General features: G+C 45.2%; 1 protein-coding gene across 5 annotated transcripts in view; it reads left to right on the top strand.

Moving 5' to 3' along the window:
- Positions 1 to 12,443: 12,443 nt before the first annotated feature.
- nlgn2a (neuroligin 2a) overlaps positions 12,444 to 24,651 on the top strand; it is a 288,568-nt gene continuing 276,360 nt past the window's right edge. For 4 of the 5 annotated variants that reach the window (XM_042328303.1, XM_042328302.1, XM_042328301.1 and 1 more), the window contains exon 1: positions 12,444 to 13,410. The gene's annotated coding sequence lies outside the window, so the exon portion shown is untranslated. The remainder of the gene's footprint in view (positions 13,411 to 24,651) is intronic. The other variant, XM_042328300.1, reaches the window with a different exon arrangement.

Below are 24,651 nucleotides of genomic sequence, written 5' to 3'. Positions count from 1 at the left end.
TGTTAGATTTTGTTAGACTGTGTCTGTCCTATACAGTGATGTTGTGAAAGTATTCATCCCCCTTGGCATTTTTCCTATTTTATTGCCTTACAACCTGGAATTAAAATAGATTTTTTGGGGAGTTTGTATAATTTTATTTACACAACATGCCTATCACTTTGACGATTCAAAATATTTTTTATTGTAAAACAAGCAAGAAATAAGATTTAAAAAAACAAAAAACCTGAGTGTGCATAACTATTCACCCTCCCCCCAAATCAATACTTTGTAGAGCCACCTTTTGCAGCAATTACAGCTGCAAGTCTCTTGGGGTATGTCTCTATAAGCTTGGCACATCTAGCCACTGAGATTTTTTGCCCATTCTTCAAGACAAAACTGCTCCAGCTCCTTCATGTTGGATAGGTTCCGCTGGTGTACAGCAATCTTTAAGATTCTCAATTGGTTTGAAGCCTGGGCATTGACTAGGTCAATCCAAAACATTTAAATGTTTCCCCTTAATCCACTAGAGTGTTGTTTTAGCAGTATGCTTAGGGTCATTGTCCTGCTGGAAGGTGAACCTCTGTCCCAGTCTCAAATCTCTGGAAGACTGAAACAGGTTTCCCTCAGGAATTTCCCTGTATTTAGCGCCATCCATCAATCCTTCAATTCTGACCCGTTTCCCAGTCCCTGCTGATAAAAAACATCCCCACAGCATGATGCTGCCACCACCATGCTTCACTGTGAGGATGGTGTTCTTGGGTTGATGAGAGGTGTTGGGTTTGCACCAGACATAGCGTTTTCCTTGATGACCAAAAAGCTCAATTTTAGTCTCATCTGACCTGAGTACCTTCTTCCATATGTTTGGGGAATCTCACACATGCCTTTTGGCAAACACCAAATTTGTCGGGTCAAAAGGGAGAACACCAGATTTGGCGGGTCAAAAGGGAGAACACCAGATTTGGCGGGTCTAAAGGGAGAACACCAGATTTGGCGGGTCAAAAGGGAGAACACCAGATTTGGCGGGTCTAAAGGGAGAACACCATTGTGTTCGTAAAAGTCTCATCTTTCCATAGAGGGGTCATAATAATGTGGACATCTATAAGTACCTAGGTGTCTGGCTAGACTGTAAACTCTCCTTCCAGACTCATATCAAACATCTCCAATCTAAAATCAAATCTAGAGTCGGCTTTCTATTTCGCAACAAAGCCTCCTTCACTCACGCCGCCAAACTTACCCTAGTAAAACTGACTATCCTACAGATCCTCGACTTCGGCGATGTCATCTACAAAATTGCTTCCAATACTCTAATCATAATAAAATGCCAGGGCTGAGTTCTTGTCCCAGTTCGCCCCTGCTGTTGGGGTTTATATCAATGCTCAGTCACATAGTTACTTTCTTCCATTTGTAACTGCACATACAGTAGGCTACTTCTTTGTAACCTGCAGCTAATGTTTGTTTATATTTCAGATAAAAACATGTGAATGTTGTTTATGTTGTTTAAGTGCCAGCATTGCCTTAATTGCATGTGTATTTATGCAGAATATGTTAGTGTAGAAATAGTTATTGTATAGCCTGTAGTGTATGCACCAGTGGAAGTCTGTGCCGTTTAAGATTAGGGAGAGCGGGCTTTTTTCTACAATATTACATCATATAGGATTACTGGGTTTAGCAACATATCAATGCTATACCCAGTTCAATGTCGCATTGATAGGTTTAGGCCACTACATGATACTCTAATTTCACCTATACCCATCATGAGTTTGCAACAACCTAGCCTATGAATGAAAGTTTATAATGTAAGTGCACGGGTCACGAGACAATTTGGAGTAATCAAGGTGACAGACAGTGACACATTCAATACCGCCTTGCACACTCTGGCCTGTATCTAGCTGATCTAGGGTGTAATCATTAGTCCAAACAGCAAACAAGAGTTTCTATTGGACAAATTGAGGTAGGTTTTCATTCCTTTTGCTTCCATTTAAGAAATGTTTTTCAACAGAACTATTTAAGAAATGTTTTTCAAGCTAACATCATAGTCAACATAGAGAATACAACTAGCGTGTTAGTAAACCCGTGCCAATCAAGCAGTACAATGTACAGTACAGCAAGTAGTTTAGTAGTTACACCGGCGGGCCCCGGTGGCAATAAATTAATCAAACTAAAAGCTTACCTTGACTTGGAAGAGTTCCATAGTTGGATAGTCATAGCCAGCTAGCTAACAGAAATAGCATTCCTCTCTATTTGAGCCTCGTGTTTGAGTAGGCTAAACTAGCTCGCTTTATTAGCTAGCTGTGAAAGGGAAAGTGAAAAGAGCGCCAAGTCTAGAACCAAAAGGCTCCTCAACAGCTTCTACCCCAAAGCCATAAGACTGCTGAACAATTAATCGCCACTCGACTATTTACATTGACCAACCCCCCCTTTTGTACATTGCTGCTACTTGTTGTTTATTATCTATCACCCCTACCTACAATACATGTACAAATGACCTCAACTAGCCTGTACCCCCGGACACTGACTCGGTACCGGTTCCCCCTGTATATAGCCTCGTTATTGTTAGTCTTATTGTGTTACTTTTTGTGATTATTTTTGACTTTAGTCTATTTGGTAAATATTTTCTTAACTCTTCTTGAACTGCACTGTTGGTTAAGGGCTTGTAAGTAAGCATTTCATGGTAAGGTCTACACTGTTGGTTAAGGGCTTGTAAGTAAGCATTTCATGGTAAGGTCTACACTGTTGGTTAAGGGCTTGTAAGTAAGCATTTCATGGTAAGGTCTACACTGTTGGTTAAGGGCTTGTAAGTAAGCATTTCATGGTAAGATCTACACTGTTGGTTAAGGGCTTGTAAGTAAGCATTTCATGGTAAGGTCTACACTGTTGGTTAAGGGCTTGTAAGTAAGCATTTCATGGTAAGGTCTACACTGTTGGTTAAGGGCTTGTAAGTAAGCATTTCATGGTAAGGTCTACACTGTTGGTTAAGGGCTTGTAAGTAAGCATTTCATGGTAAGATCTACACTGTTGGTTAAGGGCTTGTAAGTAAGCATTTCATGGTGAGATCTACACTGTTGGTTAAGGGCTTGTAAGTAAGCATTTCATGGTAAGATCTACACTGTTGGTTAAGGGCTTGTAAGTAAGCATTTCATGGTAAGGTCTACACTGTTGGTTAAGGGCTTGTAAGTAAGCATTTCATGGTAAGATCTACACTGTTGGTTAAGGGCTTGTAAGTAAGCATTTCATGGTAAGATCTACACTGTTGGTTAAGGGCTTGTAAGTAAGCATTTCATGGTAAGGTCTACACTGTTGGTTAAGGGCTTGTAAGTAAGCATTTCATGGTAAGGTCTACACTGTTGGTTAAGGGCTTGTAAGTAAGCATTTCATGGTAAGGTCTACACTGTTGGTTAAGGGCTTGTAAGTAAGCATTTCATGGTAAGGTCTACACTGTTGGTTAAGGGCCTATAAGTAAGCATTTCATGGTAAGGTCTACACTTGTTGTATTCGACGCATGTGACAAATATAGTCTGAGTTGATATTGATTTGATTAATACATTTAGAATAGTTTTATCTAAAAAAGAAGGCTTTTTTTAATGGTTCACTATTTTTAAATTCACTGAGTAGGATGGTCCTCCCCTTCCTCCTCACACGGAAACTGTTGAGCGTTAAAAACCCAGCAGTGTTGCAGTTCTTGACACAAACCAGTGCGCCTGGCACCTACTACCATACCACTACCATTCAAAGGCCCATAAATCTTGTGTCTTGCCCATTCACCCTCTGAATGGCACACATATACAATTCATGGCTCAATTGTCTCATGGCTTAAAAAACCTTCTTTAACCTGTCTCCTCCCCTTCATCTACATTGATTGAAGTGGATTTAACAGGTGATATTAATAAGGAATCATAGCTTTCACCTGAAATCAACTGGTCAGTCTATGTCATTGAAAGAGCAGGTGTTCTTAATGTTTTGTACACTCAGTGTATATTTCCCTTTCTCCTATAGAACAACAAGTCCATCCTTTGTAAAGTGAAGATTTCTGTTTGTGTGAGAATACTATGGTGTGTGGTGGTGATGAAGGTAATTAAAGTCCTGGACTGAGAAGCATCTGTACTGTTCTTGCAGGACAGCCTGAAGTGATTCAGAGCCGTGTATATCACCATTCAGTCACTAGCGGGTGAGTGCTCAGAAGCCAACCAATCAGATGACTCCAGCTAGCCATTTTTACTATAAGTGTGCAACGCAATCATACATTTTACACACATACTGTATCGAGAATGCGATTTCAAATGTAAAACAAGACCCCTCTTTCTCGTTCTTAGTCCTTCTCTTTGTTGTTCTGTCTATCTCTGCGTGGCAAAACACAGCAAGGGGACAGGAGGTTGGCACAGCAATTAGCCATTGGCCCATTCATGGATGTGAGAGCCATGCCAGTGCTCAGATGGGCCCAATTAAGAGCAGATGCCACACAAACGAGAAAACGAATCGGCAAAAAATAGAGAGACAGAGAAAGAGACAGAGTTTGTGTGTGTGTGTGTGTGTGTGTGTGTGTGTGTGCGTGTGTGTGTGCAGCACGTGCGTGCGTGTGGCAGGTGGGGTGTCAATCTATCTGATTCCCATCCTGGTGGGTCAGAGAAGAGGGAAGCATGCCAGTCAGGGCCCCACTGGCCTAGGCCTACTGGGAGGTGAGGAATGGGAAGATGAGGGTAAGGAGTGAGGAAGGGGAGGAGGCCAAACTGAAGGTGAGAACAGAGAAAATGATGGATGGCTTGAAGTGGGGTCAGTCAGATGTTGAATAGAAGGGGGGCCGCTTTAGAATGGGAAGCATCACAATATAAATAAAATAGATGTTCCTTATCTATAACCGTGTGCTGGTGGTCAGAGTGAGGCTGAGATTGGTAGGGGCAGACCAAGGGGCCCCTATTGACAGTCAATGAAGCCATAGCTTGGTCTTAAGTCATACCCAGTGGCCTGTATTAATGGATGTCAAGGGAAGCCAGGCTTCCCCCAAAAATTACCAATATATTTTTCTTTAAACATATACAAATGTTTTTATTTTGTCTCTCTGTGTTTACATATTTGAATGCATTTGGTCTCCCTTAATAAAAAAAATGTACAACATACTAGCCAATCGGCGTTTAGCTAAACTGATTGAGCTCAGCTGTGAATGGTCCTGGTGCAACCAAAACAAAGTGTCAAGGGAAACGAATTAGGATTTGGCTTAACTTGTATCACATAGCACCAAGAGAAATACGCCAATACTGACAGAAACAACTTGAATTGTTGCATCTTGTTATGTGGTTGTCCTCCGGTGGTTGTCCTCCAGTCTCTTTCCTAAATTAGCCATGGATAGAGATAAGGATTTGGACTTGTGGTTTTACTTAATTCTCTGTACTGGTCAATGATTATAACGACGATTCTGATCCAACCATAAAATAATACATTGTGAACCTGGATTGAGAGGATGGAAGTTCAATATGTAGCTAGCCTAATGTTAACTAGCTATCTTTGCCCATAAAAGGAAGTTTGGACAGTCAGAACCATGGACAGCCACATCATATTTAGCTTACACTGATTGGACAAAAAAGTGTTTGGTATATTTTAGTTGTCACTGTACTGATTTAAGCATAGGTGATTTGACGATGCTGCAATGTTGAAGTTGAAATAGTGCTGGAATAGTGGAGGCAGCTCTTGTTTTCTTTGCTTCTTGCGGTAACTCTCCGTGGTTCTAAACCAATTGTTGTTTAGTAGTCCAAAAATGTCCGAAACATTTACCTCCTTGATGTAACGGTTTTCTAGTGGTGATGAAGGAGAGTCGGACCAAACTGCAGCGTGTCGATTGCGATCCATGTTTAATACAACAAAGAAACACGAACACTACACAAAACAATAAACGAAACCGAAACAGCCTATCTGGTGCAAACTAACAGAGAGTACACATAGGACACTAAGGACAATCACCCACGACAAACTCAAAGAATATGGCTGCCTAAATATGGTTCCCAATCAGAGACAACGATAAGCACCTGCCTCTGATTGAGAACCACTCCAGACAACCATAGACTTTGCTAGACAACCCACTAAGCTACAATCCCAATACCACCACCAAAACCCCAAGACAAACACACCACAATTACAAAAACCCCATGCCACACCCTGGCCTGACCAAATACATAAAGATAAACACAAAATACTTTGACCAGGGCGTGACAGAACCCCCCCCCTAAGGTGCGGACTCCCGAACGCACCTCAAAACAATAGGGAGGGTCCGGGTGGGCGTCTGTCCATGGTGGCGGCTCCGGCGCGGGACGTGGACCCCACTCCTTTAATGTCTTAGTCCCCTCTCCCTTCGTCCCTGGATAGTCCACCCTCGCCGCCGACCATGGCCTAGTAGTCCTCACCCAGAACCCCACTGGACTGAGGAGCAGATCGGGACTGAAGGACAGCTCGAGACCGAGGCGGCTCGGGACTGAGGGGAAGCTCGGGAGTGAGAGGAAGCTCAGGAGTGAGAGGAAGCTCAGGAGTGAGAGGAAGCTCAGGAGTGAGAGGAAGCTCAGGAGTGAGAGGAAGCTCAGGAGTGAGAGGAAGCTCAGGAGTGAGAGGAAGCTCAGGAGTGAGAGGAAGCTCAGGAGTGAGAGGAAGCTCAGGCAGGTAGATAGATCTACCAGCTCCTGGCTGGCTGGTGGTACCGGCAGATCCTGGCTGACTGGCACTTCTGGCGGATCCTGGCTGACTGGTGGATCCTGGCAGACTGGCGGATCCTGGCAGACTGGCGGATCCTGGCAGACTGGCGGATCCTGGCAGACTGGCGGATCCTGGCAGACTGGCGGATCCTGGCAGACTGGCGGATCCTGGCTGAATGGCGGATCTAACTGATCCTGGCAGACTGGCAGATCCTGGCCGACTGGCAGATCCTGGCCGACTGGCAGATCCTGGCCGACTGGCAGATCTGGTGAATCCTGGCAGACTGGCGGATCCTGGCAGACTGGCGGATCCTGGCAGACTGGCGGATCCTGGCTGAATGGCGGATCTAACTGATCCTGGCAGACTGGCAGATCCTGGCCGACTGGCAGATCCTGGCCGACTGGCAGATCCTGGCCGACTGGCAGTTCTGGTGAATCCTGGCAGACTGGCGGATCCTGGCAGACTGGCGGATCCTGGCAGACTGGCACTTCTGGCGGATCCTGGCAGACTGGCGGATCCTGGCAGACTGGCGGATCCTGGCAGACTGGCGGATCCTGGCAGACTGGCGGATCCTGGCAGACTGGCGGATCCTGGCAGACTGGCGGATCCTGGCTGAATGGCGGATCTAACTGATCCTGGCAGACTGGCGGATCCTGGCTGACTGGCAGTTCTGGCGGATCCTGGCCGACTGGCGGATCCCGGCCGACTGGCGGATCCCGGTCGACTGGCGGATCCCGGTCGACTGGCGGATCCCGGTCGACTGGCAGTTCTGGCAGATCCCGGCTGACTGGCAGTTCTGGCAGATCCCGGCTGACTGGCGGATCTGGAAGAGTCTGGTTGACTGGCAGATCTGGAAGAGTCTGGTTGACTGGCAGATCTGGAAGAGTCTGGTTGACTGGCAGATCTGGAAGAGTCTGGTTTGACTGGCAGATCTGGAAGAGTCTGGTTGACTGGCAGATCTGGAAGAGTCTGGTTGACTGGCAGATCTGGAAGAGTCTGGCTGACTGGCAGATCTGGAAGAGTCTGGCTGACTGGCAGATCTGGAAGAGTCTGGTTGACTGGCAGATCTGGAAGAGTCTGGTTGACTGGCAGATCTGGAAGAGTCTGGCTGACTGGCAGATCTGGCGGCGCTGGGCAGACTGGCGACGCTGGGCAGACTGGCGGTGCTGGGCAGACTGGCGGTGCTGGGCAGACTGACGGCGCTGGGCAGACTGACGGCGCTGGGCAGACTGACGGCGCTGGGCAGACGGGGGCACTGGCGGCGCTGGGCAGACTGGCGGCACTAGCTGCTCCATATAGGCTGACAGCTCTGGCGGCTTCTTACAGACTGACAGCTCTGGCGGCTCCGTGCTGACTGGCAGCTCCTTGCAGACTGACAGCTCCGTGCAGACTGACAGCTCCGTGCAGACTGGCTGCTCCATGCAGACTGGCTGCTCTATGCAGACTGACATCTCTGGCTGCTTCATGCAGACTGACAGCTCTGGCTGCTCCATGTAGGCTGACAGCTCTGGCGGCTCCGTGCAGACTGGCAGCTCCTTACAGACTGGCAGTTCCGTGCAGACTGGCAGCTCCGTGCAGACTGGCAGCTCCGTGCAGACTGGCAGCTCCGTGCAGACTGGCTGCTCCATGCAGACTGGCTGCTCCATGCAGACTGGCTGCTCCATGCAGACTGGCTGCTCCATGCAGACTGGCTGCTCTATGCAGACTGACATCTCTGGCTGCTTCATGCAGACTGACAGCTCTGGCTGCTCCATGTAGGCTGACAGCTCTGGCGGCTCCGTGCAGACTGGCAGCTCCTTACAGACTGGCAGCTCCGTGCAGACTGGCAGCTCCGTGCAGACTGGCAGCTCCGTGCAGACTGGCAGCTCCGTGCAGACTGACAGCTCCGTGCAGACTGACAGCTCCTTGCAGACTGGCTGCTCCATGCAGACTGACATCTCTGGCTGCTTCATGCAGACTGACAGCTCTGGCTGCTCCATGTAGGCTGGTAGCTCCGTGCAGACTGACAGCTCCTTACAGACTGGCAGCTCCTTGTAGACTGGCTGCGCTGAACATGCGGGAGACTCTGGCCGCGCAGGAGAGGAGAAAGGCTCTGGCTGCGCTGAACAGGCGGGAGACTCCAGCAGCGCTGTAGAGGAGAAAAGCTCCGGCAGCGCTGAACAGGTGGGACGCACTGTAGGCCTGATGCATAGTGCTGGCACTGGTATGCCGTGCATGCTATGCCAAGCCCACACCTTTCTTTCTACTCTGTCCAATACATCCTCCACACTCTCAGACTCAGCACTCTGCTTCGCCGACAGCTCCAAATCCATCCATGGCTCTGCCCAGGGTCCTTGTCCATCAAGGATCTCCTCCCAAGTCCATTTATCCAAAGAGTGCAGCCTCTCCCAATGCTGCTGCTGCCTCTGTTGCTTCTCCTGCTGCTGCCTTTGCTCCTGCTGCTGTTGCTCCTGCTGCACCTGTCGCTTCTCCTGCTGCTGCTGTTGCTGCTGCCTCTGTTTACCACGCCGCTTGGTCCTTGGTTGGTGGGTGATTCTGTAACGGTTTTCTAGTGGTGATGAAGGAGAGTCGGACCAAACTGCAGCGTGTCGATTGCGATCCATGTTTAATACAACAAAGAAACACGAACACTACACAAAACAATAAACGAAACCGAAACAGCCTATCTGGTGCAAACTAACAGAGAGTACACATAGGACACTAAGGACAATCACCCACGACAAACTCAAAGAATATGGCTGCCTAAATATGGTTCCCAATCAGAGACAACGATAAGCACCTGCCTCTGATTGAGAACCACTCCAGACAACCATAGACTTTGCTAGACAACCCACTAAGCTACAATCCCAATACCACCACCAAAACCCCAAGACAAACACACCACAATTACAAAAACCCCATGCCACACCCTGGCCTGACCAAATACATAAAGATAAACACAAAATACTTTGACCAGGGCGTGACACTTGACCATGCAGTAGTTAATGTAACTCTTTGTTACATGCAATATCCTTTGTGGACTTGTGGATCTATGGTTTTGTGATGAAACAAAGGTGTGGTTGAATTTATCCTTCCACTGTGTCTTCTTATTGTCTCGGCCTTAGGCCTATATATCACGGTGGCAATGCATATGAACTAACAAGTAATAGAGCAAACCATGCAAGTATCACAACACAGGTTGTAATATAGCTTTTTTCTGGCTTGGCTTGTCCAGTGATTTTATCCATGCACCACTACAGGTCTCTGCTCTTTTGAATGCATCTCAGATTCTGAAAACTCTTTTCCGGTTCCATTAGGTGTAAGTCCAGCTGACAGACAGGTAAATTACAGAGAGAAATGTGTTTATTTTTAGACTCTGTGGCTTAGAAAGAAAGGTTAGTAGCTTTGTTAGACTTCGTGACTCTATGCACACCTCTAAACAAACACACACAGCATCAACTAGACAGTAATATTATCAAATGTTGTTTGTTTAAACTTGATGGGCTGTGTGAGCCTGCCAGGTAGTGTGCATACAATATATATGAACCTGTGTGTGTGTGTCTGTGTGAGTGTGTGTGTGTGTGTATGTATGTGTGCTGGCCTGCCTGGTGTGTGTGTGGGGGGGGGGTGTCATACATTCATGCATGTGTCTTCACACGCAGGTATGAAGGAATGCACACAGAGGCGCACACATACACACACCAGCTCCCTTTGAGAGCGTGGAGACCCCAGCTCTAAAGGTCTGACAGACAGGGCAGAACAGCAACAGCCTTTAAGGTACTTCAAAGGGCCTTTTCCCCGGTCACTTACTGAGAATGAGGCCGATCAAACAGGCCTTTACAGCACAGGAGCAAAAAAAAAGGATCAACGCCATAGAGTAATTCTCCACAGAGCGAACAGCTAGCTCCCCTGGGGCTTGCTATGGCAAGGGCTGATGTAGTTACCACTCACACAGACATACAGAGAGAGAAAGAGAGAGTGTGGGGTGAGTGTTTTTTGTTTTTAGCATGCATGTGCACATGTGTGTCTTTGTGTACATGGGTGAGGTTGTGTTTGTGTGTGTGTGTATGGTTAGGTTTGTGTCTGTCTGTGTTGGGTTCGGGGTATGTGTGTGTGTGTGTGTGTGTGTTGGTGTGTGGTTAGCTATGTTTGTGTCCATCACTGTTGTTCATCAGAGGGGAACGGTGGAGGGTATGGTGTAGCAAAGGTGGGGAGATGTTTTAATATAGGGGGGCTCAGCTGTCAGCTATTCAGCTATCTCTGGTGGTCCATTACCTCTGATGGCTGCCCTGGGTCTATCATGGGGTGTGTGTATCTGTCCATGTTTGTGTGTCCAACGTTGGTGTGTGTTTGTGTTTGATGTAGGTTTTTGTGTGTGTACTGTGTGTGTAGGTGTTTGTGTTTGTTTGTGTCCGTGTGTGTGTATGGTTAAGTGTGTGTCCCCTCCCTCCCCTATGTGAACTAGCTAGGTGACCCAATGAAATGTCACTGGGGAATATACATCCAACACATCCAATGACTATAAACAATTTGTCTTGATAGTGGAGATAACCGTGCCAGTCGACCTGTCCCCCTCTCTACCTCTGCCGTGTCTCTTTTCCTCCCTGGTGGGTTGAGATGGTGAGGTGAGAGAACAGAACATCCACCAACATCTGTCGACTCAAGGTTGTAGCTGGGTGTAGCTCTCTCTTATTGTATAAAATGAGTCTGCAGGTAGCCTACAGGGCTTTATTACTTCCTATGAGCATGTACGAGCCTTTATATAGTCTCAGAATTCGACATCAGAGTGACACAAATACTGATTGTTCATTTAGTTGCCATTGCCTCTATCAGAATGTATAATGTAAAGATGGGGACGGATGATCCTGACTGACATTGAAGCGTTCTCTCTCAGGTAATATTTGGCAGGCTTTAGCCGTGCTCCGTGTCATGGGAATCATTTTGGAGCCTTTTCATGACAGATGTTTGGCTGTGTTACTAGATTAAGAGGCATGTGCTTCTGTTGCACTACACTCGAAGAAAAACATTTTCCAAAAGGGTTCTTCGGCTGTCCCCATTGGCAAACCCTTTTTGGTTCCACGTAGAACCTATTTTGGTGCCAAAACCCTTTTGGGTTCCATGTTGAACCCTCTGTGGAAAGGGTGGGGCACACTTCCACTCCCAAAAGGGTTCTACCTGGAACCAAAATGGGTTATTCAATGAGTTCTCCTATAGGGACAGCCGGAGAACCCTTTTAGGTTCTAGATAGCACCTTTTTTCTAAGAGTGTCGATCCAATAGAACAGGTGCAACAACATCATCAATGATGGGCTACAGCAGATGGGCTACAGCAGATCCAGTCACTGTGTAGTAGTGAAAAACATAGAAAAATGGATGGAATAGACAGACAGATATAAAACTAGTGATGGGACAGCATGGATCCCATTGAGATTACGCAGGCTGACGTTTAATGTCACAAGTCTTGTCCTGTAGGCAGAATTGAGTGATTTCCCATTAGATAGGCCAGCTGAAAAATCAAAATTTCCTATATGTAGAAATGAATGAAAACAAAAACGTGCTTCTTGGTCTTAATTTAAGGTTAGGGGTAGGCTTAAAATCAGATGTTATGACATTGTGACTGGGCCAGCTAGTGACCTCTCGGCAAAACTGCCTCCAGAACAAGATTCATGACTATAACCTGCGGAGATGATTTATCCCCCCTGGGAATGGGGGATATAAAATGGGTTTGTATCGCTTTAACATTCTTTGACGTCACCCTGATGCAGATTTCACCGGGGAAGGAGGACACTGACGTGAAAGGAGTTAGACCGACAAAAAAAAAAGTACCAACATGATTTAGGCTCTTCTGTAGTCTGCTTTAACGGAGGGGGAATGGGTAGGCTAGTGCTGTCCGCTATTTTGGAAGAGAAGATTTTCTTCCGTTTGAACCAGTAATACTGTACAGAAATGCTAATACATCTGATGGGGTAAAGATAAAACATTCGAAAAGAAAAGCAACAATCTGGATTCTAGAGGGCCGGAGAGAACGTAGGGATGCTCGAGCGTTGTCACAGCGACACAACTTGCTAGGACATTGTGCACGCGCCCCGCCGAGAGGCAGCGTGAGCGAGCTAAAGAAGCAATCGCACAAGCGCAGCATCTTTTCGGTGCATGGCTATAACGGGTCGGAGGGGAATCACGGAAAACCACCGCTATTACCCAGAGACGAAGCAGGCAAGCACCACCATGATTCAAATCGTCCTCGCTATTTAAACTGTCGTTTGAGCTATCCTCTCCACCCGCAAAGGGCAAGCGGGTATGTTTTTGGGGGGTTGAAAATCAACCTGCTTGCAAAATCACTGTTGCCAATTTATGTAGACGAGGAATTAGACTAGATATCATTTTGTTGTCAGCAAATGAGTTATAAAGATATATATATAGAGACTCGTCAGATGAAAAGCCAAAGCTGGAAGAATGATTCCAAAATCAGTCTACATGCCTTCATCTCGTGTGTAATGCGCCTCACGCAGCAATAGGCTTTATTTGTTGGTAGCCTTTTCCTTTCGTCGTTGTCTCCCTGTCCCTCATCAGAATGTGGTAGTCCGGTCAATCTACCGGGATTGAGCGGGTGTTGTCGGTAAACAGAACCAGGGAAGCTTTCTAAAACCGTCTCCTTCTCCAAAGGACTATGCTTCAATATTTCCCCATCTAGAGGAACGGGGTGACAGCGATCTAGAAGTCAAAGAGGATTCCTTTTGAAAACCCCCCTTGGAATCTTGCTACCGTTTAGACCACATAACAGGTAAGCACATCGCTCTCTCGGTTGTCGAGCATGTAGGAATTATTTCCATATTTCACAGATAACGTGAATAAAACAAGCGATTCGTTTGCTTGTAATTACAATGTAATTAGGCTACATACATGTTTATTTGTCCCTTCCTTTCATGTTGGGTAGCAAATAGCATTAGAATGCCTTTGCAATCTCACTGATAGTTCTCACTGATCATCTCTCAATGATAACTCTCGTTTGAAGCTTTGCCTTCGAACCTGTTGTTAATGGTTGCGTGCTGTGGCGTTCACACTATGATGGGCTACACCCCCAACACGCAACCAGTTCAAAGCTTTTGAGACACCTTTTCCTGATAATGGTGCTGGCAGGGAATACATATCCTCCTTTTTTTGAATAAGGACTGAATTCAAAACTCTCCTTCGGTGGTCTCTCTCCACATATGTATATGTTGCCAGTTTGTGGTGCCATTGGAGGGTAGCCTCAAGTAGATTTATATCAAACCATCCAAAGCCTTTAGACAGTATTAGCATTTCAACCACACATTTGTTTGTCTTTAGAAGGTTTCACAAATATTCACAGATCAAGTCGAGCTTTACTACCTCTATTATAATATTTCCTCTGCTTTTTTAATGATTTACATTCATTACAATGTTTTAATGTTGTAGTTGTTTATGGGTGAAATGGTGCAATTGTATCCCCCCCCAAAGAGAGTTTCCAATGCAACCTATCTATCTGAGTATCTTATGTGTCAAGGGGTAGATAGCTAGCCCCGACAGGAAACGCCATGCCTGTGAGAACATATGTCTCTCACACACACTGACTGCAAAGAATGGGCCACATTTATATGCGGGGTTGGTATGGAGGGCATTCCAAGATCCATCCAGTTGATGGTAGAATTCAACAGAGACAAGAAGACCTCTGTTCTTATCAGCCCAAGAGGATGGGCGCATACGCACACGCGCATACACACACTCTCATGCACACACTCTATCACGCACACACACACACACACACACACACACACACACACACACACACACACACACACACACACACACACACACACACACACACACACACACACACACACACACACACACACACACACACACACACACACACACTCATTATCACACACACATTCTTAGGCACACACACCCAAACACACACATACACTCTGGCTGCACAGAGCTCTGTGGTTGCCCTATATAGCAGTTATTATGGATAGCTCTGTTTACCAGGGGGAAACTATTTAATGGATGCGAGAAATGTGTTGTGGGACTCTGTCCTTGTGCTGAATAGATGTTGTCACAGAGAGTTGTCTCGCTCTCTACTGGGAGCAAGATGGGAGGAGAAGTTGTGTGTGTGTGTGTGTGTGTGTGCAGGTTGTAGTGGCAGCCTAATCACTAGAAATAGACTTTGCTTTCAGATATTTGAAAAGGTCCTGAGAACGTCAATACACTATATGCCTTCCTCGTGCTTACTAAAAAAAAGAAAAACCATTACCCAGCACTGGGCGCAAACATGTGATGCTCGGAGCCGAAGCCCGTTGCTCAGACCACTGCGCCCCCGCAGGTCACAATGCTCTAGCAAGCAGTGAAAATACGTGATGATACTTGATAGTATGAGGTTGGTTGGTTTGCCGAGCCTTTCCCAAACTATAGCCCTAACTTCAACCACTCGGAATGAATGTCTAAACTGTTAACCTTTGAATCATTTATGTTTTAACCCTGTAACCATGCGGAATTAACTCTGTAACCATGCGGAATTTACTCTGTAACCATGCGGAATTAACTCTGTAACCATGCGGAATTAACTCTGTAACCATGCGGAATTAACCCTGTAACCATGCGGATTTAACCCTGTAACAATGCGGAATTAACTCTGTAACCATGCGGAATTAACCCTGTAACCATGCGGAATTAACTCTGTAACCATGCGGAATTAACTCTGTAACCATGCGGAATTAACCCTGTAACCATGCGGAATTAACCCTGTAACCATGCAGAATTAACCCTGTAACCATGCGGAATTAACCCTGTAACTATGCGGAATTAACTCTGTAACCATGCGGAATTAACTCTGTAACCATGCGGAATTAACCCTGTAACCATGCGGAATTAACCCTGTAACCATGCGGAATTAACTCTGTAACCATGCGGAATTAACCCTGTAACCATGCGGAGTTAACCCTGTAACCATGCGGAATTAACTCTGTAACCATGCGGAATTAACTCTGTAACCATGCTGAATTAACTCTCTAACCATGCGGAATTAACTCTGTAACCATGCGGAATTAACTCTGTAACCATGCGGAATTAACTCTGGAACCATGCGGAATTAACTCTGTAACCATGCGGAATTAACCCTGTAACCATGCGGAATTAACTCTGTAACCATGCGGAATTAACTCTGTAACCATGCTGAATTAATGTGTTAAAAATAGACGTTAATCCATAATACATCGAATTTCGAAGGGATGCTAAGAGATCTTGTTGGCAGTGGTGTTTGTGTGTGTGTGTTTGCATGTTTGCGCTCTTGTGTGTGCATGCACGTGAGGTGAGGAAGTGCGTGGGTGTGTGTGTGTGTATGTGAAGCTCATTGCTCTGCAGCAGCACATCTTGTTTATTTGTATGGCAACAGTGGATCCATGTGATGTAATTAATTCACAATGGGCCCACTAAACATGGGAGACAGGTAGTCTTGGTAAGGAGAGGTATATCTATAATTCCATGTGTATAACTTGTATTATCATTTACATTTATGATGAGTATTTCTGTTGAAATACAGAAATGTGGCTATGCAAAATCACTTGATGTTTTTGGAACTAGTGAATCTAAATAGCCAATGTAAACTCAGATTTTTTAAATATAAATATGAACTTTATCAAACAAAACATGCATGTATTGTGTAACATGAAGTCCTATGAGTGTCATCTGATGAAGATAATTCAAGGTTAGTGATTAATTTTATCTTTATTTCTGCTTTTTGTGAATGCTATATTTCGCTGGAAAATGGCTGTGCTTATTGTGGTTTGATGGAGACCTAACATAATCGTTTGTAGTGCTTTCGCTGAAAAGCCTATTTGAAATCGGACACTTTGGTGGGATTAACAACAAGATTGCCTTTAAAATGATATAAGACACGTGTGTTTTAGGAATTGTAATTATGAGAATTCTATGGTTTGAATTTGGCGCCCTCTATTTTCACTGGTAGATGTCATATCGATCCCGGTATTGGGATTGCAGTCATAACAGGTTTAACCTGTTAAGCTTCCCCCCTACTTTTTCGGAAATTCTGTTAAAAATCGCGCAACATTTTGGCGTCCTGCTACTCAGGCCAGGAATATAGTATATGCATATGATTAGTATGTGTGGATAGAAAACACTCAGACGTTTCCAAAACTGTTTAAATCACGGCTGTGACTATAACAGAACGTCTGTTTCATCGAAAAGCGCAGGAAAATCTGATCACTGGAGATGGAAAAAAATATCCATGCGCCACTCCCATGAATTGTTAAAGGTGAACCGTAATATATTAGGCCAAGCTTGCAGTACCTACAGCTACCACAGGATATATAGAGTCTCCTCATTTGAATCTGAATTGATTCTTGGTAGATCCGCCCAAAGGGAACCGATTCTCTCCGACCACCGACCCGAGGCATTGTCTCTGTGTTTTTCCGGACATTTTTCCACACGGCAGGCTATCGAATTTACATCGCCTCCTGATGATTTTTATAGCTTATTAACGTGTAGTTATACCTAAAGTTGCATTAGAAAGGTATTTCGAAGTGTTTTGTGAAAGTTTATCGTCGAATTTTTAACTTTTAAAAAATGACGTTACGTTATGAAACGCTCTTTTTTTCCGTTTTCCACACAGTCTTCATAGATCGATATCTAGGCTATATATGGACCGATTTAATCCAAAAAAAGACCCAGTATTGATTATGGGACATCAAGGTGTGCAAAGAAAGAAGATGGTCAAAGGTAATTAATGTTTTATATTTTATTGTGCGGTTTGTGTAGCGCCGACTATGCTAATTCTTTTGTTTACATCCCCACGGGTCTTTTGGGGTGTTGCATGCTATCAGATAATAGCTTCTCATGCTTTCGCCGAAAAGCATTTTAAAAATCTGACACGGTGGCTAGATTCACAATGACTGTAGCTTTATTTTAATACCAAACATGTGTATTTTAATGAACGTTTGCGTTTTAACTAATACTATTAGCATGTAGCGTCGCGCATGTGCATTTCTAGAGCTCTAGGTGGGACGTCTGCGTCTCAAGTAAGCTCAAGAGGTTGGGAAATTCCAGAAAATTACGTCATGGCTTTAGAAGCTTCTGATAGGCTAATTGACATCATTTGAGTGAATTGGAGGTGTACCTGTGGATGTATTTCAAGGCCTACCTTCAGTTGCAGTGCCTCTTTGCTTGACATCATGGGAAAATCTAAATAAATCAGCCAAGACCCCAGAAAAAATATTGTAGACCTCCACAAGTCTGGTTCATCCTTGGGAGAAATTTCCAAACACCTGAAGTACCACGTTCATCTGTACAAACCATAGTACGCAAGTATAAACACCATGGGACCACGCAGCCGTCATACCACTCAGGAAGGAGACACATTCTGTCTCCTAGAGATGAACATACTTTGTTTTTAAAAGTGCATATCAATCACAGAACAACAGCAAAGGACCTTGTGAAGATGCTGGAGGAAACCGGTACAAAAGTATCTATATCCACAGTGAAATGAGTACTATATCGACATAACCTGATAGGCCGCTCAGCAAGGAAGAAGCCACTGCTCCAAAAAACGACCATAAAAAAGCATGACTACAACTTTCAACTGCACATGGGGACAAAGATTATACTTTTTGGAGAAATGTCCTCTGGTCTGATGAAAGAAAAATAGAACTGTTTGGCCATAATGACCATCGTTATGTTTGGAGGAAAAAGGGGGGGGCTTGCAAGCCGAAGAACACCATCCCAACTGTGAAGCACGGGGGTGGCAGCATCATGTCGTGTGGGTGCTTTGCTGCAGGAGGAACTGGTGTACTTCACAAAATAGATGGCTTCATGAGGACAGAAAATGGATATACTGAAGCAACATCTCAAGACATAAGTCAGGAAGTTAAAGCTTGGTCGCAAATGGGTCTTGTCCAAATGGACAATGACCCCAAGCATACTTCCAAAGTTGTGGCAAAATGGCTTAAGGACAACAAAGTCAAGGTATTGGAGTGGCCATCACAAAGCCCTGACCTCAATCCTATAGGACATTTGTGGGCAGAACTGGAAAAGCGTGTGCTAGCAAGGCCTACAAACCTGACTCAGTTACACCAGCTCTGTCAGGAGGAATGGGCCAAAATTCCCCCAACTTATTGTGGGAAGCTTGTGGAAGGCTACCCAAAATATTTGACCCATGTAAAACAATTTAAAGGCAATGCTACCAAATACTAATTGAGTAAATGTAAACTTCTGACCCATTGGGAATGTGATGAAAGAAATAAAAGATGAAAGAAATTATGACATTTCACATTCTTAAAATAAAGTTGTGATCCTAACTGACCTAAAACAGGGAATTGTTACTAGGATTAAATGTCAGGAATTGTGAAAAACTGAGTTTAAATGTGTTTGGCTGTGTTTGGTGTATGTAAACTTCCGACTTCAACTGCACATACATTCATGCTACACACACACAGCACAAATGTTGCTACCAGACTCTAATATATGATTGCTAATACTGCAATATTCAAACAATTGCCCTCCAATCCCCCCTTCCCCAAAACACATGTAAATATTGGACTATAAATTGTGCCTTCCTCTATTATACTTACAGTGGCAAGAAAAAGTATGTGAACCCTTTGGAATTACCTGGATTTCTGCATAGATTTGTCATGAAATGTGATCTGATCTTCATCTAAGTCACAACAATAGACAAACACAGTCTACCTGAACTAATAACACACAAACAAGTATGCTGTCACACCCTGATCTGTTTCACCTGTCCTTGTGATTGTCTCCACCCCCTCCAGGTGTCGCTGATTTTCTCCAGTGTATTTATCCCTGTGTTTCCTGTCTCTCTGTGCCAGTTCGTCTTGTATGTTTCCAAGTCAACCAGCGTTTCCCCCATTCTCCTGCTTTTGGCATTCTCCTTTTTCTAGTCCTCCTGGTTTTGACCCTTGCCTGTTTCTGGACTTTGTACCTGCCTGCCTGACCATTCTGTCTGCCTTGACCACGAGCCTGTCTGCCACTCTGTACCTCCTGGACTCTGATCTGGTTTTGACCTTTTGCCTGTCCATGACCTCTTGCCTTCTCCTTTTGGATTAATGAACATTGTAAGACTCCAACCATCTGCCTCCTGTGTCTGCATCTGGGTCTCACCTTGTGTCATGATATGTTTTCATGTCTATTGAACAGACTGTGTAAACATTCACAGTGCAGAGTGGAATAAGTATGTCAACCCTTGGATTTAATAACTGGTTGACCCTCCTTTTTGCAGCAATAACCTCAACCAAACATTTTCTGTAGTTGCGGAACAGATCTGCACAATGGTCAGGAGGAATTTTGGACCGTTCCTCTTTACAAAACTGTTAAAGTTAAGCAATATTCTTGGGATGTCTGGTGTGAACTGCTCTCTTCAGGTCATGCCACAGCATCTCAATCGGGTTGAGGTCAGGACTCTGACTGGGCCACTCCAGAAGGCATATTTTCTTCTGTTGAAGCCATTCTGGTGTTGATTTACTTCTGTGTTTTGGGTTGTTGTCCTGTTGCATCACCCAACTTCTGTTGAGCTTCAATTGGCGGACAGATAGCCTTACATTCTCCTGTAAAATGTCTTGATAAACTTGGGAATATATTTTTCCTTCGATGATAGCAAGCAAACCGTGATGCTCCCTCCACCATACTTTACAGTGGGGATGAGGTTTTGATGCTGGTGTGCTGTGCCATTTTTTTTCTCCTCACATAGTGTTGTATGTTCCTTCCAAACAACTCAACTTTAGACTTTTACGAACATCAGACGTGCAGCAATGTTTTTTTTTGGACAGCAATCGCTTCTTCCATGGTGTCCTCCCATGAACACCATTCTTGTTTAGTGTTTTAGGTATCGTAGACTTGCCAAGATGTCCTGCAGAGATGTTAGCATGTCCCAGAGATTTATGTAAGTCTTTAGTTGACATTCTAGGATTCTTCTTAACCTCTTGCAGTCATCTTTGCAGGGCCGCCACTCCTCGGGTCCGTAGCAACAGTGCTGAACTTTCTCCATTTATAGACAATTTGTCTTACCGTGGACAGAGATGGCCGCCTCGCTTCGCGTTCCTAGGAAACTATGCAGTTTTTTGTTTTTTTACGTGTTATTTCTTACACTAGTACCCCAGGTCATCTTAGGTTTCTTTACATACAGCCGACAAGAACTACTGAATATAAGATCAGCGTCAACTCACCATCAGTACGACCAAGAATATGTTTTTCGCGATGCGGATCCTGAGTTCTGCCTTACAACCAGTGTAACCGAGTGGATCACATGCAGCGACCAAAAAAAAAAAAACGACTCAGAAAAAGAGGGAAACGAAGCGGTCTTCTGGTCAGACTCCGGAGACGGGCACATCGTGCACCACTCCCCAGCATTCTTCTTGCCAATGTCCAGTCTCTTGACAACAAGGTTGATGAAATCCGAGCAAGGGTAGCATTCCAGAGGGACATCAGAGACTGTAACGTTCTCTGCTTCACGGAAACATGGCTCACTGGAGAGACGCAATCCGAAGCGGTGCAGCCAGCGGGTTTCTCCACGCATCGCGCCGACAGAAACAAACATCTCTCTGGTAAGAAGACGGGCGGGGGCGTATGCCTTATGGCCAACGTGACATGGTGTGATGAAGGAAACATACAGGAACTCAAATCCTTCTGTTCACCTGATTTAGAATTCCTCACAATCAAATGTAGACCGCATTATCTACCAAGAGAATTCTCTTCGATTATAATCACAGCCGTATATATCCCCCCCAAGCAGACACATCGATGGCTCTGAACGAACTTTATTTAACTCTCTGCAAACTGGAAACGATTTATCCGGAGGCTGCATTCATTGTAGCTGGGGATTTTAACAAGGCTAATCTGAAAACAAGACTCCCTAAATTTTATCAGCATATTGATTGCGCAACCAGGGGTGGAAAGACCCTGGATCATTGTTACTCTAACTTCCGCGACGCATATAAGGCCCTGCCCCGTCCCCCTTTCGGAAAAGCTGACCACGACTCCATTTTGTTGATCCCTGCCTACAGACAGAAACTAAAACAAGAAGCTCCCACGCTGAGGTCTGTCCAACGCTGGTCCGACCAAGCTGACTCCACACTCCAAGACTGCTTCCATCACGTGGACTGGGAGATGTTTCGTATTGCGTCAGACAACAACATTGACGAATACGCTGATACGGTGTGCGAGTTCATTAGAACGTGCGTTGAAGATGTCGTTCCCATAGCAACGATTAAAACATTCCCTAACCAGAAACCGTGGATTGATGGCAGCATTCGTGTGAAACTGAAGGCACGAACCACTGCTTTTAATCAGGGCAAGGTGTCTGGTAACATGACTGAATACAAACAGTGCAGCTATTCCCTCCGCAAGGCTATCAAACAAGCTAAGCGCCAGTACAGAGACAAAGTAGAATCTCAATTCAACGGCTCAGACACAAGAGGTATGTGGCAGGGTCTACAGTCAATCACGGACTACAGGAAGAAACCCAGCCCAGTCACGGACCAGGATGTCTTGCTCCCAGGCAGACTAAATAACTTTTTTGCCCGCTTTGAGGACAATACAGTGCCACTGACACGGCCTGCAACGGAATCATGCGGTCTCTCCTTCACTGCAGCCGAAGTGAGTAAGACATTTAAACGTGTTAACCCTCGCAAGGCTGCAGGCCCAGACGGCATCCCCAGCCGCGCCCTCAGAGCATGCGCAGACCAGCTGGCCGGTGTGTTTACGGACATATTCAACCAATCCCTATACCAGTCTGCTGTTCCCACATGCTTCAAGAGGGCCACCATTGTTCCTGTTCCCAAGAAAGCTAAGGTAACTGAGCTAAACGACTACCGCCCGTAGCACTCACATCCGTCATCATGAAGTGCTTTGAGAGACTAGTCAAGGACCATATCACCTCCACCCTACCTGACACCCTTGACCCACTCCAATTTGCTTACCGCCCAAATAGGTCCACAGACGATGCAATCTCAACCACACTGCACACTGCCCTAACCCATCTGGACAAGAGGAATACCTATGTGAGAATGCTGTTCATCGACTACAGCTCGGCATTCAACACCATAGTACCCTCCAAGCTCGTCATCAAGCTCGAGACCCTGGGTCTCGACCCCGCCCTGTGCAACTGGGTACTGGACTTCCTGACGGGCCGCCCCCAGGTGGTGAGGGTAGGCAACAACATCTCCTCCCCGCTGATCCTCAACACTGGGGCCCCACAAGGGTGCGTTCTGAGCCCCCTCCTGTACTCCCTGTTCACCCACGACTGCGTGGCCATGCACGCCTCCAACTCAATCATCAAGTTTGCGGACGACACAACAGTGGTAGGCTTGATTACCAACAACGACGAGACGGCCTACAGGGAGGAGGTGAGGGCCCTCGGAGTGTGGTGTCAGGAAAATAACCTCACACTCAACGTCAACAAAACTAAGGAGATGATTGTGGACTTCAGGAAACAGCAGAGGGAACACCCCCATCCACATCGATGGAACAGTAGTGGAGAGGGTAGCAAGTTTTAAGTTCCTCGACATACACATCACAGACAAACTGAATTGGTCCACTCACACAGACAGCATCGTGAGGAAGGCGCAGCAGCGCCTCTTCAACCTCAGGAGGCTGAAGAAATTCGGCTTGTCACCAAAAGCACTCACAAACTTCTACAGATGCACAATCGAGAGCATCCTGGCGGGCTGTATCACCGCCTGGTATGGCAACTGCACCGCCCTCAACCGTAAGGCTCTCCAGAGGGTAGTGAGGTCTGCACAACGCATCACCGGGGGCAAACTACCTGCCCTCCAGGACACCTACACCACCCGATGCTACAGGAAGGCCATAAAGATCATCAAGGACATCAACCACCCGAGCCACTGCCTGTTCACCCCGCTGTCATCCAGAAGGCGAGGTCAGTACAGGTGCATCAAAGCTGGGACCGAGAGACTGAAAAACAGCTTCTATCTCAAGGCCATCAGACTGTTAAACAGCCACCACTAACATTGAGTGGCTACTGCCAACACACTGTCAATGACACTGACTCTACTCCAGCCACTTTAATCATGGGAATTGATGGGAAATTATGTAAATATATCACTAGCCACTTTAAACAATGCTACCTTATATAATGTTACTTACCCTACATTGTTCATCTCATATGCATACGTTGATACTGTACTCTATATCATCGACTGCATCCTTATGTAATACATGTATCACTAGCCACTTTAACTATGCCACTTGGTTTACATACTTATCTCATATGTATATACTGTACTCGATATCATCTACTGTATCTTGCCTATGCTGCTCTGTACCATCACTCATTCATATATCCTTATGTACATATTCTTTATCCCCTTACACTGTGTATAAGACAGTAGTTTTTTTTGGGAATTGTTAGTTAGATTACTTGCTCGTTATTACTGCATTGTCGGAACTAGAAGCACAAGCATTTCGCTACACTCGCATTAACATCTGCTAACCATGTGTATGTGACAAATAAAATTTGATTTGATTTGGTAAACATCAAGGCTTTTAGAGATACTTTTGTAACCATTTCTTGCTTTATGCAAGAATTCTTAATCTTAGGTCTTTTGAGATCTCTTTCTTCAAGGCATGGTTCACATCAGGCAATGCATCTTGTGAATAGCAAACTCAAATTTCGTGAGTGTTTTTTATAGGGCTGGGCAGCTCTAACCAACATCTCCAATCTAGTCTCATTGATTGGACTCAAGGTTAGCTGACTCCTGACACCAATTAGCTTTTGGAGAAGTCATTAGCCTAGGGGTTCACATACTTTTTCTAACCTACACTGTGAAAGTTTAAATGATGTATTCAAAATAGACAAGAAAAATACAATAATTTGTGTGTTATTAGTTCAAGCAGACTGTGTTTGTCTATTGTTGTAACTTAGATGAAGATCAGATCAAATTTTATGACCAATTTATGCAGAAATCCAGGGAAATCCAAAGGGTTCACATACTTTTTTCTTGCCACTGTATGTTAATGT

This window comes from Oncorhynchus tshawytscha, linkage group LG10 (assembly GCF_018296145.1).
Source record: "Oncorhynchus tshawytscha isolate Ot180627B linkage group LG10, Otsh_v2.0, whole genome shotgun sequence".
NCBI classification, from domain to species: domain Eukaryota; kingdom Metazoa; phylum Chordata; class Actinopteri; order Salmoniformes; family Salmonidae; genus Oncorhynchus; species Oncorhynchus tshawytscha.
Note: the sequence above shows the minus strand (reverse complement) of the source record. Positions and strands in the feature narration are given on the sequence as shown.